This window comes from Zalophus californianus, chromosome 5 (assembly GCF_009762305.2).
Source record: "Zalophus californianus isolate mZalCal1 chromosome 5, mZalCal1.pri.v2, whole genome shotgun sequence".
Classification (NCBI taxonomy): Eukaryota; Metazoa; Chordata; class Mammalia; order Carnivora; family Otariidae; genus Zalophus; species Zalophus californianus.
In genome coordinates this window covers 57,236,767-57,255,386 of record NC_045599.1, presented here as the reverse complement: position 1 = coordinate 57,255,386, position 18,620 = coordinate 57,236,767, and the positions used below count along the sequence as shown (strand labels likewise).

General features: G+C 47.1%; 1 long non-coding RNA gene across 1 annotated transcript; it reads left to right on the top strand.

Moving 5' to 3' along the window:
• Window positions 1-5,705: 5,705 nt before the first annotated feature.
• LOC113929778 lies at window positions 5,706-9,040 on the top strand. Its single transcript, XR_003522323.1, has 3 exons — window positions 5,706-5,844; window positions 7,133-7,392; window positions 8,389-9,040. It is a non-coding gene; the product is annotated as an uncharacterized LOC113929778 (long non-coding RNA).
• The last annotated feature ends 9,580 nt before the right edge of the window (window positions 9,041-18,620 follow it).

Here is an 18,620-nt window from a genome sequence, read left to right as displayed (position 1 = left end):
TGTGTCTCTCCTCGCTGCTCTGCTCTCCATGCCAGGGTGGAGCCTGGCGTGTAGACTCCCACACCTGATGAACAAATGGTTTCTACCATATCACTCTGCATGTGTGGCTTCAGTTACAGTTGATTGAGCTGGAAATTGGCCCCTAACCCGACAGCAGCTTCCCATTGGCTGGCCAATGGCCAAGGTCTGGCTCGAGAACTTTGTTAGGGTAACAGGCTGAACCCATCAGACACCCCTGTCGGGGAGTCTGTGAGTATGGACAGGGAAAAGACAGGAGGATGGTACTAAAGAGGGGCTACAGGGCAAAGGCAGCAGAAGCTTGAGGCAGAGAGGAGGGTGGTAGAGAGAATTAGTCAGCAGGGACAAGTGGAGGTAGAGAAAAGCTGAGTGAACCCAATGGAGGAGAAACCCCAGTGTGAGAATTCCAGAGAATGACTCTGGACCTGGGGGTTGAGATATTTGAGGAGCTCTGCTATCCAGAATGATGTTCCGGGGGGGGGGGGGGGGCGTACAAAGCGCAGCTGTATGGCTGGGTCCTTCTTCCTTAGTTCTCTGCACATCCTAAAATAACCTCACCATTGGCTAACCAACCCGAGGGGTCTCCGCATCCTTCGGTGAAGGCACCTGACAACACAGGCTTGAGTACCAGCACACCTCTTGCCCTGGCAGGGGCTCCCAGCGACTGCTCCGGGCTGGCTGTCACTGCTGGAGGGAAGGCACCTGCACTGGGGGCAACAGTGCCAAGGGTGGGGCTGGGGTAGATGTTCTCATCCACTGTGGGCAGCAATGCTCAGCTGAGGCGTTCCCTTTAAAGCCTAGCAATCCCGCTGGGAAACCTGTGCAATTCCACTTTAAATGCGTCCTTCTCCTTTATGACTGTGCAGGGGGACGGTCAGAAGGAGGCCTTGTTACTAAGCCAAGTCGGCAAACAGAATCCCATGTTTGATGTTCCAATGTGGCCCTGCAGCGGCAGCTCTGAGGCAAGGCTGGCGGTGAGGCGGGGAGTCAGAGGGTAGATGGTGTGCGGGTGGGGGATGGTCACCTCTGCCCCCTACTTGTTTCTTGCTTGATTCATCACAGGGCCGGGCCCCTCCCTGCCCGACTGGCAGTCACTTCCCAAGGATGTACCTGGAAATCGTCCCACCGGTCCAGACATAAGACCAATTTTTCTAAAGTTGCTAATGTAACTCTAAAACATTTTATTTGGATTCTGCTCAACACTGAGATTGCTGGGGTTCATACCTTTTTTCTTTCTTTTTTTAAAAAAAGATTTATTTGTTTATTTAAGAGAGAGAGAGCATGAGTTGGAGAGGCAGAGGGAGAGGGAGAGAGAATCTCCAGCAGACTCCCTCTTGAGCGTGGAGCCCAACGCGGGGCTCGATCCCACGACCCTGAGATGATGACTTGAGCCAAAACCAAAAGTCAGACACTCAACCGACTGTGCCACCCAGGCGCCCTCATATCTTTTTCTTAACTGAAAAACATTCTGTCCAGATAACAAAAGTTCATTCATTCCATGAATATTTATTAAGTTCCATTAAGTGTTAGGAGCTAGACCAGATATTGAGGACACAGCAGTGACAACACAGAAACCCTTATGCACTGTTGGTGGGAATGCAACTTGGCGCAGCCATTCTAGAAAACACTATAATGGGTCCTCAAAAAATTAAAAATAGAACTACCATATGATCCAGCTTTTCTACTTCTGGGTATTTATCCAAAGCAAACAAAAACACTCAATCAAAAAGATATATACACCCCCATGTTCTCTGCAGCAATAGCAACAGCCAAGATAAGGAAACAACCCAAGTGTCCACTGAAGGGTGAATGGATAAGAAAATGTGGTGCGCACACACACGCACACGCACCTGGAATATTATCCAGCCATAAAAAATGGAAATCTTGCCATTTGTGACAACATAGATGGACTTGAGGGCATTATGCCAAGTGCAGTAAGTCAGAGAAAGACAAATGCTATATGATCCCACTTATATGTGGACTCTAAAACAAAGCAAAAACAAAACCAAAAAAACCCCTGAGCTCATAGATAGAGCGAACAGATTAGTGGTTGCCAGAGTGGGGGTGGGGTGAGGGTGGGGGTGGGGCAAAAGAGATGAAGAAGGTCAAGGGGCACAAACTTCCAGTTATAAAATAATAACTCATGGGGATGTACACTGTACAGATAGTGACCATACTGTACTGCATATTTGAAAGTCGCCGAGAGAGAAAATCATGAAAGTTCTCATCACAAGAAAAAAGGTTTTGTCATTATGTGTGGTGACAGATGTTAACTAGACTTACTATGGTGATCATTTTGCACTATATACAAATAACAAATCATTATGTTGTACACCTGAAACTTAGATGTTACGTCATTTATACCTCAAAAAATAATAAAACATAAAAATTGCTACAGAAGTTTTTCAGCACTTGTTGATTTTTATGTAAAGAAAGGGAAACATCATTTTCACTTACCCCTAATGCAGAAGTGAGTGTCTCGTTGGAAATCGTGAAAAGGAACCTCATGCACTGATCTTTAATTAAACATAATTAACTGCCTACTTGCCAAAATGGTTTTCAGCCTTCTTGACAAACTTTTAGTTGCTTTAGTTAGCATTAGACTCAGCTGAAAATCACAGGGAATTCCATCATCATTAGGAAGTCAAGCTCCTTCTAGCTTCTTGCTCTGCTGTCCTCAGTTTGGCTTCTGCATCATGGTCTGAAATGATTGCTTGAGATCCAGGCATCATGCTCACGTTTAAGCAGCCTGATCTTTCTGGACATTATACATGATACTTCTACTTACATGCCCCTGGCTAGAACTTAGACAAATGGCTCTTTCTGGCTACAAGGGAAGTTGGGAAATGTGGTATTTACTCTGTGGCCGTGTATTTAGCTAAAAACAGGTCATCTATTGCTAAAGTAGAAGAAAACAGATACGGGGGCGACTGGAAGTGGCAGTTACTGTCCTCAGGGTTTGGATGATGTAAATATTCAGGAGGAAATGCTTTTTAAAATGATGTTATAATAATGATAATGACTTTCCTAAAAAGGTCAATTGGCTCTCATTTATTACTCTAGGGCACAACACTGCCACTGTCAAAATGGAGAATAATTTCCCACAGGGAGGCAATACTCAGCCGGAGACTGAGAGGAATGGATTTTCAGAACAGTCGGAGCCCATGTCTAGCCGGGTTAGCGTCAGCGGTCCGAAGGAAGGCAACCTCTGCAGTACCTCCCACCACCAGCGGCTCAGGTCACCTGCTTCTTATCTCTTGGAATCAGGACAAATCATGAGTTTTGATGACTTGAAACTCAAGCTGTGGGAAATTTAAAGGAGCCTGTAGTGTTTACAATCAAATGAACATATTAGGGTAATGCAACACATTTGTGTCCTCCAGAAGATGGAGTGGCTAATCCCTACCCGATTTGCTGGCTACCAATCTCACGTGGTGGGCTAGAGCTGTGTGTTTCATATAATAGAACTGATTCCACGGAAAATGAAAATGAGTGGGCACAACCGTCTCTCCTTTGCTCTCTTGCTGGCCGCTCCCACGCAGTGGATTCAATAAACTTCTATCTCCTTTGTTCTGCCTTGGGTGAATCCCACGGCCCTCGCCACCAGCTCCTACTTGATCGGGTCACCCCACATTTGGTGGCCCCTACAGGGACCCTCGGTTGGTCGGGGACTCACCCTGGATTCTCGGGAAATTTCTGGAGACTTTCCCTGGTGGACCGACCCCAGGACTCCTCCGGGAACTGATGACCTCTGGCGGAGGTTACTCCTCGGTTAAGATCCGAAGCCCCAGGGGGAACCAGCCAGACCGCCCTTTCCCCGGAAAGGGTGAGGGATTTCCCTTCTTGCCCTTCAGAGGGGCCCTTCCCTCCCTCTCCTTTCTCTTTGTGGACCTTAACCCTAGTACTCGTCAGACAACTGAAGATCTCTGGCTGGGGCGGCTCCCTGGTGTGGTCTGAAGGTCTGAGAGCCGACAGTCTCTGCTCGTGCCGATGAAGGCAAAGGACCCCTCTCCTCTCCTCTCCCACTCTGTTCCCCCTGAGGCCTCTGTTCCCAGTGTGCAGCGCAATTGACAGCAGAAGCTCATCCGGGGCGAATCTGCACGTGTTTCAGACTCGGTTGGGGCCCTTCCTGACGCTGGCTCTCAGCCACCTAGCTTCTTTCAGCCCCCTCCCTGTTCTCCTTTGTTCCTGCCCATCCAGCTGCCACCTTGATCTACCGGCAAAATACTGTCCCACGTGTCTGAGTGAACCCAACAATTCCATATACGAATGATGACTCAGCAAGGATCCCAGCCCATACTATCAGAGGGTCCCCTCCCCCTAAATCCCGTGGACCTGGCCACCAAGGAGTTTCACTCAAACGGCTTGCCAGCACATTCATATAGCACCCTGCTCTGGTCGGTAACCGCACAGAACCCCTGACGGACCGACAAGCTTAGGGCGGGACAGTGCACCCCCACCTCCGGCCTGCATGAATAGCAGCTACTGAAGATGAGACCTCTGCCTGAATGCCAGAGATTTGTCATTGCCGCTCGGTCGGGGGGAGGGGGGATGCAGACACCGCTTTTAGGCACACGCTTAAGCAACGGACATCTGAGTAAGGTAAAAGCGCCCCCAGCGACCGAGCACCAGGCTGAATGCAAAACAGGCTCAGTAAGCCACAAGCTCAGTAAGCCGCAGGCTCTAGCTGACCAATGGGCTCCTTATGACCAGGCACAGTTATGGGAAAAGGAAAATTCCGTACACTCCCATACTCCCTCCCTCTGCCCTGTAACCATGGCCTCACTGCCTCGTGGCACACAGTCTCTCCTCTGCTGTCCTGCTGGCTGCTCCCTCATGGTGTAGTCAATACACTTCTATCTCCTTTAAAAAAGAAAAAAAGAAAAGAAAAATGAGTGGTCAGAATTAAAATCATACCCTCCATTGTTCGTGAAAGGTGGCTTTTCAACGAATCCCACTTTCCCCCAGCTTAAACTGTAATTTGAAAACATTCATTCATTCGTTTGTTCATGCACTAGGTCAAGCATTGCTTGGATGTCTCTGAGCATTTGGCAGGTGTATAGAGATGACCTTGAAAAACTTAGCCGATTCTGAGAGATTTGCAGACATCCATGGTTTCTAATGACATGATACATTTCTCGGCTCTTTATTCAGTTGAGAAGACAGTGCACGGGAAAGAGTATTGATTTAGGAAACCTGAGTTTAAGTCAGGCCCCATGTAATCTTGGGCAAGTTTCTTAACCGTTTTTGGGTCTGAGTTTCGTCAACTTATAATTCATGGTTGAGTTAGATAAGGGGTCCCGAGTCAAATTCCTGCAGTGGCTAGGCATGTAACATCAATACGTGAAGTGAACCTGGCTGGAGAAAAATAGAGGCAGAGGTCTGTTTTGCTTTCCCGTCAACTCAGGTTTAAGAAAACAACAGTCTGAGCCCAGTAACAGATGGCCATGAACACTCGGCTTCTAACCAGAGAAGCACGGGGAGCGGTGGGGACAGACGTCACCTGGGGCTGTGATTGCTTATCTTCAGTTAGGAATGTGGGCTGAGTGCTGCCAGGTCTTCTGAATTTCCAAGAGAATTGAGAAATATGGATTGGTTTTCCATTGAAATTTTCAGATTTTTTCATTATGGAGCAATCAGTGCAAAACTTCAAAAACCTGTGTGCCAGTTAATCTTTTACGGGCCCAACTAAAACAAGTTGGGTTTGTGGGGCCGCCCATCAGTGATTTCCGGGTTATGCTGTGGTCAGCGGAGCACAAGTTCCCAAGCTGAGATTTCTGGACCCACCAAGAGCTTCAGCCAGGCAGAACCCTTCGAAATTACACAGTAAGTTCTGTGAGTGCACATTTTTGGGGCGAGAGGACTCATCAGTTTCATTCGAGCTAGGAACTCACGGCCAGCAAACTCTTAGATTCACCAATGAGTCTCACACAGGTTTCCAGACCCTGCTCTTCCGAACGTCAAGACTGATGATGGAATCAGACACTTCGTTCATTCACCCCCTCATTCATTCAGCAATAGTTATGGAATATTTACTGTGCACGAGGCATCTTCTAGGCACTGGGAACATAGAAGCAAATAGAAGAGACTAAGTTTTTGTTCTCATGAAATGTACAGTCTAGAAGAAGGACACAGATGTTATCTATAGAAACAAAGAAGGCACATGTTGTGTCAGGCAATGGGGAGGGGTGTACAAGGTGAGAGGAGAGAGAGTGACAGGGCAGAGTGGCATTTTAGGTGGGGTGAGGAGACCTGACCGAAGTAAGCAAGCAAGCCATGCGATTTTCTGGACAGAGTGTTTCAGAGGAGGGAGAAGTAAAGACAAAGGCCTGCCTGAGACAGGGGTGCATTGAGTGTTCTCTTTATGGAGTATCAGGGCTAAGGTTAAATTAAGGTTATATAACTACCACTGGGTTTAAAGGAAGACTCTGAGATTTTTTTTCTATAAAACAAGGAATTCCTTCAAATTGCTTGCAGCACTTTTATCTCTTTATATGGGTAAAGTACAGTTGAGAAGCAGATCTAAGAAAAGGGGCACATACCCACTATTGGCTGGTGCCATAAACCGGCTCCATCTTTCCTGAGAGCTGTCTAGTAAATTTAACAAGAGCTGTAAAACTGTTTATACCCATTGACTTGGTCACTTCACTCTGGAATATTTCCACAAGGCAAAAGAGAAGGAAAGAAAAAAAAGAAAAACCAAGTCTTACCCACATGTCCCTAGCAGGACCTTGTATAACACACACAAATTTCAAATAATCTCAGTCCTTAAAAATGTAATAAAAACAAGCAAACATAAATGATGAAATTCAACATAATTAGATTCTCTTAAGCTGTTAAAATGACACTTGGGAACAATATTACTGAGAAATGTATCATAGGAAAAAATGTAAAGTAGAAAAAATAAGCCTCAAACTTGTGTATTGATGCTGATCAAAATTGTGGAAAATATATTCCTGCACATTAACAAATATGAAAAGAGAATCTGGAGGGATACAAAAAAATCTATTGTCCTGTGAGCTCTCTTTATGGGTGGGTGGGGTTGCTGACATTCATGATGGGTCTTTCGTTTTTTCTGGTTGTTGGGTAATGTGAGATTTTTTTCTTTTTTAAGCTGAGGTTTAGCACCCACGAAGTACCATCCCTCTGCAACAGCACTGAAAGGAATAGGGCTGTTCCAGAGGCGCTGAGCTTGCTGCACAACACTGAGGAGTCTGCGAGCAGAGTCCACAGAGACATGGTCTGCGTGCACCACAACTAGAGCTATGGAACAGCAACATGGCTCTTTGTCACAGCTTTGGTGTCTGCACTATGGACGGATTCAGTGTCTGGGATGGAAAACCACGAGCAGCCCTAGAGGAGGCCACTAGAACTGTATGTAAGCAGCCAACTCAAGATGGCCGTGTGTAGGAAAGCAGCAAGTTCTCTTTGCTGCCACAGTCCCCACTCCCTTCCTGATACAGCCCAGCAGCTAATTTTGTAGCTGTCGCCTTGTGGGGGAGAAGGGGTTCCCTCACTTAGACAGCTCCAGAGCAAAACACACTCTAGTCCGGACTGAGCTTTGAGATGTCTTCTTGTTCTTCAGGTCAATGGTCACCTCTTGAGAGAGGGCTTCCCTGGCCATCTGATCTAAACTAGCTCCTACCTGGTGATGGAGGAGGTATCATCCAGCTTTGTGTTTTGTGTATCAGTCCTGTAGACCATCTTAACTAATTTGTTTGTTTATTTGTTTCCTTATTGTCTGTCTTCCCCCATTATAATGTAGGCTTCTTGAAAACAGGGAGGACCATGTCTGTCTTATTTGTTATTGGTGACTACAGTGATTTGGGGTGTAGAGTAGTTCCTTGGTATTTTTTAGCGGGTTAATAAACTTGCAACGATCAGCAATTTGGGGTCTCTGGACCTCTGCTGCCCATCTGGATATCATTTTTTGAGCCAACTTGAATGAAAGATTTCACACAGGAAAAATGAGACCACATAACTCGGCTGCTGGGCTCATTAGAATCTCTACAGGACCATGACATTATCTTGGGCCTCAGGAAAAGGGTTGCTCTGTAGAAGGAGGGGAACCTGTTTGACTTTCCCTCCTTGGAAAATCCCCCCTATTTCCATATCCCCAGGCTTTCTTCTCATTTTCCTTCCCTTTGCTTCTTCTGGAGAGTGGAGGCTAACAGGTAGTCAGGTGTACTGGCAGGAAAACTCCATAGCTCTAGGGCCCTTCAGGAAGAACTGCAGGCATGGAGGGTGGAGTGGGGAAGTAGGCACTCAGGACAGCAGATTTGTGGTTGTTTGATTCTTGCATCATTTTCAACAAACAGCTCAGAAAATAGCTCAAGACAAAGAGGATGACAGGTATCCTTCATTCCATAGAACTGGAACCTGGTGTCTGAATGTCAGCAAGAATTGATGGCTGTGGTCGTGCCGTTACCAACGAGGAGCTGGTGTCCGTTGCCCGCATGTGCAAATGCTTCTGACTCCCACCTGCTGAAGAAAGTCTTCCGCTGACTACCTGGAGTCTTTGCTCTGGAATGCCTGGTACACGGCCTCCCAGTGCGTGACCATGAAAAAGGTCGCAATGGAAATGAAGGCTAAAAATCTTTCTAGGAGTTCTTGTTGAGAGCCAAGACTTGCAAGGGCTTTTTTCTACTCGGTCATTTCCCCACAGCCTAAACGGAATTGCTAAGAATATGCATGCCTTTCGTAACAATTGCTCACATTTATTGCAAGCTTACTATGTGTCTGGCACTGCTCTAAGCATTGCACATTGACTCACCAATCCCAAGAGGTAGTTGCTATTTTTCCATTTTTATTGATGAAACACTGCACACAGAGCAGTTAAGCAACTTGTCTGAGGTCATCCAGCTAAAAGTGACAGAGCCAGGAAATGGATCCAGAAAACTTGGCTCCAGCATCCATGCTCTTAACCATTACGCTACACTATATTGAGAAATAGAGACACCTGGAGCACCTGGGTGGCTCAGTCGGTTAAGCATCCGACTCTTGATTTTGGCTCAGGTCATGATCTCAGGGTCTTGAGATCAAGCTCTGTGTGGGGCTCTGTGCTCATCATGGAGTCTGCTTGAGATTCTCTCTCTCCATCTGCCTCTGTCCCTCTCCCTGCTTACACACACACAGACACACACACACACACACACACACACACACACACACACACATACATACCCACATTCTCTCTCTCATTCTCTCTCAAAATAAATAAAATCTTAAAAGAAAAAGAAATAGAGACACCTGTGGATTTAGTTTTACTATATAGAGTCAAATTACGAATGTATGGTCTCTGGTCAAACTAGGCATCAAGTGTGTTAGGGAGACAAAGGTAAATGAAATATAGTTCTTCTCTCCAGCTCTTTTAGTCTGCTGGAGGAGACAGACACATGGACTCCTTTACCACAAGGAGGTGAACCCTGGCATTAGGGAAGCTCAGCTGCTGAGGGGGCCAGTAGAGGAAGTCAGGGTAGGCTTCCTGGGGCAGGTGAGGCTGCAATCTTACCTGTGAGAAATGAGGAGGTGCAGTGTGCGTTGTGACGCACAGCTCAGATCCTGCTTTGAGACCAGAGCACTCGCTACCCTCCTGCCCTGAGCGCTGTCTGCCCGCAGCTCACAGCTGAATCCCTCCCCGGCCTTTCCCTTGTCAAAGGGAGCTGCTTCACCCAAGGTCGTCCCCTTCCTCAGATGGCCTCATGTCATAGGTCATTGGTGGGGGTACAAAGGCCATACCCCCTTGCCTCGGTTTGGGACAATTCTGAAAGCTGTCCCATAAGCAGATCTGCCTAGGAGCAGCGGACACCTCTGGTGCAGTTCTGTCACAGTTAACTTTCCTTCTGCCCAGGGCAGCTTTCTTCACTCCTTTATGGGCACTATTCCCAACAGCACTCACCGATACATTTCCTTCCTGAGAATCTCTCTCCCAGAGTCTATTTCTGGGGAAGCCTGACCTGAGAAAGCAAGCGAGGTGGAAGGGTCTTTTAGGTGGAGGGGCGGCCTGAGTGAGGCTTGGCAGTGTCTACAAGCACCTAGGTGCCAGGGAGGTGTATGCAGTTGGGTATAGAGGGGAAGGTGGCCGCCGAAGGGATGCAGGCACAAGATCATAGAGAGCCTCATAGGCAGGCTGACGGGCTGGACTGCATCCTCAGATTGTTCATTCATTCAACAAATAAATTTTTAAAAGTTCATTTATTTATTTTAGAGAGAGCGAGCACAGGGAGTGGGGGGGAGAAGAGAGAGAGGCCGCAGAGCCTGATGCAGGGCCCGATCTCATGACCGTGAGATCACGACCTGAGCAGAAAACGAGCTGTACACCCAAATGACTGCACCACCAAGGTGTCCCTCATTTAACAAATATTAATTGTGTGCCTACTATGTGTAAGTCATGGTCCAAGGCACTGGGGATACAATGGTAGGAATTCCTCAGCCTGTCCCATATTTGGCATTGGCTGCTACAAACATTGTGGTGCATGTCTTTGATGCAAGTATAGAAACCTTTCTATTGAGCATATACCAAGGAGAGGAATTCTGTACCATTTTCAAATGGTCATACCAATTTACCTTCCCACCAGTAAGTGGCAGTTCCTTGATGAGAGGTCCTTGTCAACACTTGGTATTATCAGTCTTTTCAGGTTTAGCCATTCTGGGGGCAGAGGGTATTTAGTGGTGTCATAACATGGTTTTATTTGCATTGCCCTGATGACTCATGAGATTCATTGTTTTGTTTTGTTTTGTTTTAAAATAAGCTCTACACCCTGCGTAGGGCTTGAACTCATGACCCCGAGATCAAGAATCACATGCTCCACCTACTGAGCCAGGCAGGCGCCCCTTGTTCTCATATGTTCAATGGCCGTGTTCTTCTGGACATCTTTTTTCAAGTTTCCATTTAGACATTTGCTCCTTTTCTATTGAGTCATCTCTCTTCTCTGTATTGATTTGTAGGAGTTCTTCATCTATTCTGGATAGAAGTTCTTTGTTGGTTATTCAAGGTGCCGACATCTAACTCAGCAGCTTTCCCTTTCACTCTATTAATGTTGCCGTTTGGTCTTCTGACCGATACAGAAAGTACCCAAAATGAATTCCAGCTTAAATGTGGAGCTAAATGTGCGATGAAAAACAATAAAGTAGCTAGGTGAGGAGAACATCTTCATGACTTCGGGGTAGGAAACTATTTTTTATATGATCTTTAAAGCACTAACCTATAATGGAAAGGTTGACAAATTAGAGTAGATTAAAATTAGGAACTTCTGTGCATCGAAAGACATCAGGAAGACAATGTGCTAAACACTTGCATTCAGTCCTTTCAGTGAGTGATACAAGTATCCCTCTATTACTGATGAGAAATTGAGGCTCAGAGAGGTTAATCAACTTGCCCTTGGCCACACAGCTTACTAGTGGAGAAGCTAGGGTTTGAATTCAGGTTCCACCTAGTCTAGAGACCAAGCTCCCCTAACTCCTGCTGGTGAGGCATCACCATTACTACCTCCAGTGGGTCCACTGTGGGGCCTGCACGGTGTCGGGCTCCAGACCTGGGTCATCCCTGGCTTCTCATTGTGCCTTCTTGTGTGCAGGCGGCACTTAACATGGCTCTTTTTCCTCTCGGTAAATTATTCATTTCCTCCTCCACTGTTTTGCGAACTTGGCCTGCTGGGAACAGTTGCTCTTTGGCCTTTGTCTTAGTCCCGAAGAAGCAAGTCTACTCTGGGCTCTGTTCACAGCAGCTGTACCTGGAGAAGACTCGGACAACATTCTGTGTCTGGAGCAGGCTGAGTGGCAAAGCTCCAGGCACCCGGGAGGAGGCAGCTCTTGAGGAGAAGTGCCAGGTCTACACGGTCTACTCAGGGGCCACTGGGGTCAGGGAGGTCCTGGCATCCCGGTGTGGGTGCTGCCACTTTCCTTTCTTCTCTTCCTGGCTGCCAGAGGCCCTGCTGTGGAGCTGAGCACCCCGGTTCTCGGGCAGAGCACTGTCTGTGCTGTCTGTGTGGGAAGCGAATGACAGCTGAGTTGGGGGTTGTGGGTAAGTAACCTGGAGCCGCGGCCAGGCTCAGGAGAGGCCCAGGGTGCCCGTCAGGCCTGCCTGGACAGCAGAAGCTAGTAGTCACAGGATCCTGTAGAAGCCTTGTGAAAGCCAGACAATGGCAGGACTCCATCCTGTGTGAGGCCTCCAGGAGGATCTGGCTCCCGTTATCACAGCTCTTCAACATCCTCAGAGTGAAGGGAAGTGCAGACCCGCCTCCAAGAGCAGAATTGAGCCAATCTGGCGTATCACACTAGCTGCTATGTCCTGAGGACTCGTGTCAAGTGCTTTGCTAAGCTTTTTTACATACATTTCCTCAATCCCTAAAAATCCCAGTGAAATACAAACCGGCATCACTTCTAATGTATAGTTCTAGAAATGAACATGCAGAAAGACTAATTTTAGCTTCCTCCATGCCCTCACAGCTGCTAAGTGGCAGGGTCAGGATTCAAATCCACATCTGGGACTCCAAAACTCAGAGGAGTGCTTACCACAAAGCTAATGAAGCATAGACCTCAAGGCCCCCATTTGCACAGGTCCCTTCGAGGCACTGGGAGGGCCCTAAAAGCGTATTCAAATGGTCATATGTTATTTAAAATTTTGCAAAACTAAAGAAAGCCTTAATAGCTGGTTTCCTTAGTCAGTTAAAACTACCATTTCTTGCTACTGTTCTTCTCTCCCTCAAACTTGCCCCGGTGTTGGGTGGAGCTAGGCAGTTTGGAAAGCTGGCTGAGAGGAATTTGAGCTGGGTAAATATGAGATATTGAGTTTGGGTTTGGTGAGATACACTGAGGTAGCTCACACTCACTGTGATTGTTAAGTCTTACGGGCTGTCTCTCTGAAGGAATGGCTTCCAGGAATATTCCTGCTGCCCCCAGTACTCACTCACCTGGCCTTGTGACTCAAACACACAGGGCCAGAGGCTGGATTGCAAACGTGAATGTGGTGTCTGTCTTCAGCACAGCAAGTATGTGGGAAATGGAGAAGAAACAAGAAACTTTCAAAAAAAAAAAAACCAAAAAAAACCAACCCCAAAACTATTAGTAATCAAAACTAATCTGTATCTTTCTATTCTCTTTCTAGACAATGATATCACAAAACTGTTACCATAGGAAGAGGCAATCAGAGAATAAGCAGCCAAATAATACAGGAAAAAAATAGATGTATCAGGTGGTTAATTAATTATAATAGTGTGTTATTTTTCCGAAATTTTGCTACGGTCTGCAATATATGTCAGCTTTTAAAACTTTGTAAATTGTGGGAGCTTCTTTTCTCTTTTTTTTTCAAGATTTTATTTATTTATTTGAGAGACAGAGAGAGAGCAGGAGCATCAGAGGGAGAGGGAGAAGCAGGCTCCCCGCGGGGCAGGGACTCGATCCCAGGACCCTGGAATCATGACCTGAGCTGAAGGCAGACGCTTAACCGACTGAGCCACCCAGGCGCCCCTCTTTTCTCATTCTAAATAGTTACTTTGGTAGCTAAATTTTTTATTATAATCTTCTTAAGGAGAAACCCCCAAACCTGGAACTGACGCTGCTCAAACTCATGCTCTTAGCAACAGGGGTATGCTGCCCCCTCCTCTGGTAGGTTCACCAGTTCTGTGTGGATGGAGAAATGGGACTCTGAGGTCTGGAAAAGCCCCAGCTTCCTGCACTTTAGAAAGTGCTACAGGCGTCCTCTAAGGGACATGGGAGGCCACCAGCATCCTCCAGCCTAGGGTGCAAGAGCACGGCAAAGCCCTGGCCTGCCCTGGACACGTCTGATGTTTTCAGAGGCCAGAAGAGGGGGTGGGGAAACTTACAAATCGCCTCGCTTTTTGCAATGTGCAGTAGCTTTCCGTCCAGCCGCAAATGGAATTTGCCGGTGAGACTTCATTGGCCTTCTCAGTCTACAGGGCTTTTTTGGGTGCTCTCTAAGGAGCAAGGATGCAGGTGTGAGCAGCCGTGAGCGAGTGCAACTGCTGTACATAGGGTCTGTTCCGCCGCCGCAGGGGCAGGGAGCACAGAAAGAGGACTGAAGGCAGGTGGCCGCTGGTGCCCTTGGAGTCAGGGGTGGGGCTGACTGCGTCCTCCGAGCTCTCCCAGCCCACCGCACCCTTCGTGCTGGCCCAAGGCCGTTCCTGCAGCTGCAGGGCGGGAGCCGGCCTTCCCTTCAAGAACTTGTCTTCTTTGTGGTTTTCACTTCTCCACCTGGTGTCTGGACTGCAAATTACAGGAGATGACGCTGCATCGGTTCTCCCCACCGAACAAAGGGACTGCGGCCGACTGCCGCTGCCGGAGTGCCCCGCCCCCCGCCTCCCTGGCAGCCAAGCAGCGCACGAGCTGGTCACAGTCATGGAGGACCCCTCACCGGCCGGGCCCAGGAAGGGCTGCTTGGCTCAGAGGCTGTGGTGGCGTGGGGAGCGCCACACTCGTCAACTCCAGGATTAGGGAAAATTATTGTACAGACAGAGCAGGTCTCATTTGGAATTCTAGTAAGCAGAGAGCCTGCGGACGGAGACTCACAGGTTTAAGAACAGTGTGACGCAGGCCTCAAAGGCTGGCGAGCCTGCCCTGGGGTATCCTCCAGAGTTACCTGTTTCTGGCTTAGGAGTGCTGGGCCCAAGGGTTATTCCCCAATCTGTCTCTCTTTATGTCCCCCTCTGAATGAATAGCACACACAAGAGTGAACACATCCGATATAGCCCTTGCTATTCTGCCATGCGACCACAGGCAGATTCAATCCCATTCTGCACACAATACACACATACCATACAATTCCATACACAATATATATACACAATAACATAAGTAGCATTTGAGCTAATGTTCTGGGCTGAACTGTGTCCTTATGTCGAAATTCTTACGTTGAAGTCCGAACTCCCAGTCCCTCAGAATGTGACTGCCTGTGGAGATACGGTCTCTGGAGAGGTAATCAGTCTGAAATGATGTCATTAGGATGGGTCCTAATCCAAGGCGCCCTTATTCAAAAAGGAGATTAAGACACAGACATCTGCCAAGAGAAAACCATGGGACAACACGGAGACAAGGCCATCTAGAACCAAGGAGGAAGGCCTCCAAAGACATGAACCCTTTTTCCATCTTGATATTGGACTTCTAGCCTCTAGAATTGTAACAAAATAAGCCCAAGCCAGTCTGTGGTACTTTGTTAGGGCAGCCCTAGCAAATTAATATAGATAATAATAGCACCTTCGCTGTCTCAGACATCACCGTGCAGGAAAAGATATTCCTTCAAGACTAATGTTGCCTTGTGCTAACATACTGATGGCTGGGAATTTCACATTTGGCATTTTGCAGCCACTGGTCTAGGCCAGGCTTGAGGATGCTTCCCTCAGATCTCACAATGATCCTTGGCGAAACTCATCTGCACCTTCAGCATCTTTTGGTGAGTTCCCATGCTTGCCATAATCCCTGATACTATTAGGTTTTTTTAGCCTGTGGAATCCTCTATTCCTCTTCATGTGAGAGTCTTATCATGAAACAGGAAAGAAAGAAAAAGGGGGCAAATGGTAAATTTTCTTAAGTAATCAATTGGTTCTAAATCAGGTGGGCTGGGGCTGGAGAAAGGCAGAAGACCAATATGGCGTGATGGGCTGGCTAGCTCCGGTCTGGTGGGGAGAAGGGAAAGGGAGAACAAAGTTGCTACAGCAAAAAGAGAGGATCTAACCTTGGAAGAGAGAACCTGGGAAGAAGTGTGAGCAGGCCCCAGGAGAAGGAACAGCCTGCAGAGGGAAGTGAGTGCACAATCTCTAGGGTAGTGCTATCCAACAGAACCTCTGGTGATGATAAAATGTTCTATATCTGTGCTGTCCAATATGGTAGCCACTAGCCCACCATATGTGGCAATTGAGCATCTTGAAATGTGGTTAGCAACCGAATTCTTAACTTAGTTGTAGTTATTTTAAGTGTAACTACAAATAGCTGAGCATGGCAACAGTGTTACATACCATGGTTCTGGAAGCCATGGCCCACCGGTGCTTGCCTACTCAATGGCTACCTTCCTTTACTCTTGCTCATTAAATTGTTTTATTCAGGTAGTCAGAAGCCATGTGTTTTAGAGGAGAGAGAACTCCTTCTGAGCTCTCTAGAGGGAGGGGAATGTTGATCAGTCTAAGCCAGAAATGATAATTACATTCCCCTTGAGAGGGATTGGTTGAGGAATAGGCAAATGATGCAAATCCCGCTAGTGAGATGTAACAGGAAGTCTGCCAAAGGATTCTGAGCATGTTCTCCAAAAAGGGTCCTAAAGAGGGCATAGTCTGTCTTCTGGTTCTTATATTTTTGTGTGAAGATCTGATGCTTCGACTTGCTGGAACTCTCTCATGCCCCTGAGGGGACAGAGGCAAGTCTGCTGAGGATGGCTGATGTGAAAGGTGGAAGGAACCCGGGTCTTCAGTGATGTTGACTAGCTATGTCATAACCAAGCCTGGAATTGTCTTCGTTACATTCCCTTTATTCCTATGGATATTTGAAGCTGGGTGTTCGTGACATGCAGTCAGAGGTATTCCTTTGGGATTAGCAAATCCCTGGCAGGCAGTCTGTGTTTCTGCCTTTGATGGTAGTGCTACAAAACACAGCATTTTTTCTCATCGTTCTTCTCAGACTAACATTCCAAGCAGCCACTATCAGACGAGTGAGTTAATAGGTTAGATAAAAATCTGCTATTCCTGTTCTAGAGCAAAAGAACACAGACATGTGCCCTGCCACCAGCTCCCCCACGAACACTTTCTTCCCAATGGTCCTGGCTAACAATCAGAAAGTGTTCCTGTAACATCAACAATACAATGACCATGATCCCGGCCCACAGAAACAATTCAAATAAGCCCGAATCAAGGCAAACAGGTTTTCTTGATGCCTAAGCATAGAAAGGACAGTTCTTATTTTTAAAGGGTCAATTCATGCTTAGAAGAGAAGTCAGTCACACGGCAATCTTTATTTGAATATAATGGAGCAAAAAATGCTCTTTTATTAATAATCCGATGTACATTAAATATCTTTGCAGCTGTTACATGAATGTTAGGTATCTGGCAAGTAAATGTATGCACACTTCCACATCTGATAGATTTATGCTGTACACGAGTCATCCCACACGGAGCATGCCCGTTCACAAGGATACGCATGGATGTCTTGGGACATTTGTTAAAACATACTTGGTCAAACATTTTGGCAATCGGGAATCAGACACAGAGGAGCATAACAGAAAGATGAGTTCACAACAGGACCAGCTGTAGGGAAGATGGAAACTCCAGAAACCTGAAACAGAATTTATTGGGGTTCACACATGCAGCATGTATATATACAGTACCACTAGGGTAACCAGAACATTCACAGCAGGAGGTCTTACAGAGCAGTGAAAACAGGAAAGGAACAAGACAGAACAAAACAAAACAGCCAAACACCAGAACCAAGGACGGGACCCCTGCCAAGATCTCACTGCAAAGGAGAGCGGATGGTGGGCTTAGCATGTGTCCAAAAACGAGGTTTACCTGAAAGAAAAAAACCTCTCGCAGGACTTTATTTACAGTATCTAGACATCAGTGAAGGACACATGATCTATTCAATATGTTCCCCGGTCAGGTCGAGGATACATAACTACTTTTTAGATGTTATAAAAGCACGTATCAAGAAAGAACATTTCTTTTTTCCTCTGTTTGATTCAGGACATAGATTTGGCACAATAAATGTCTAACAACAGTGGTGGAAGTGAAATTAAGCAAATCCGTCCAGTTCTATCCAGGCAGGCCCGGTGAATGTCAAAGGCAAGGAAGGAGTTTCCTTCTTGGACACCTACTTGGGCGTGGGAGGGGAGACACTTCATAGGTTGAAACGAGCTTATTTTTGTTTGCACAGCACACATTAGTCAATTTACTGCACATTCTCCCCGAAGGAGCAATACCCATAGAAAGTGGCAGGTTCTCCTCACGGTGGGTCCTGTTCTGAGTCAATACAAATGCAGAAAGAAACCCTTCGTGTACTGACGTGAGGCTGACTTGTTGTCTTTCCTTCCCTCGGGCATGTGGGCGATGCTGACCCACAAACCTACAGGACTCAATTTGGTGTGGCCTGGGTCCGTGCAGTGGGAGGCCACACAGCGGTCAGGGCTTTTGGGCTAAGAGTCCACTCGGCAGCCTTGGTAGATTTCCACGGTGTAAATCCTCCCCTCCACGCCCACCAGCTGATTCCAAGCTATGAATGTGACGTCACTGAACGTGGAGTTGGGAAGATGTGTGCACTAGCACAACATTTACAGCATCTCTACCATCCAGAGACCACACGTGTCCATCACCCCAAGGGCATGGATGATGCTAACGTGCGGTAAAATAATTAGAAAGCGATGACTTTTGCATATTTATTATTGTAAGTTTACATAATCTAATTTTTAGTATAATGGCTGTGTTTCCCAACTAGCTCACAAAATGCCCAAAAGGACTAGCTCTGAGGAACGGGTTTGAGTCTGCTCCCGCACATCGCTGGCTTCTGGGGCCCCCGTCCCCGTGAGCAGGCTCCGCCAGTCACTCTACACCCCGGCTTCTAGGGTGGGCTGCTAGGCTGGTGTTAAGCCCTGCAGGAGTCTGAACAGA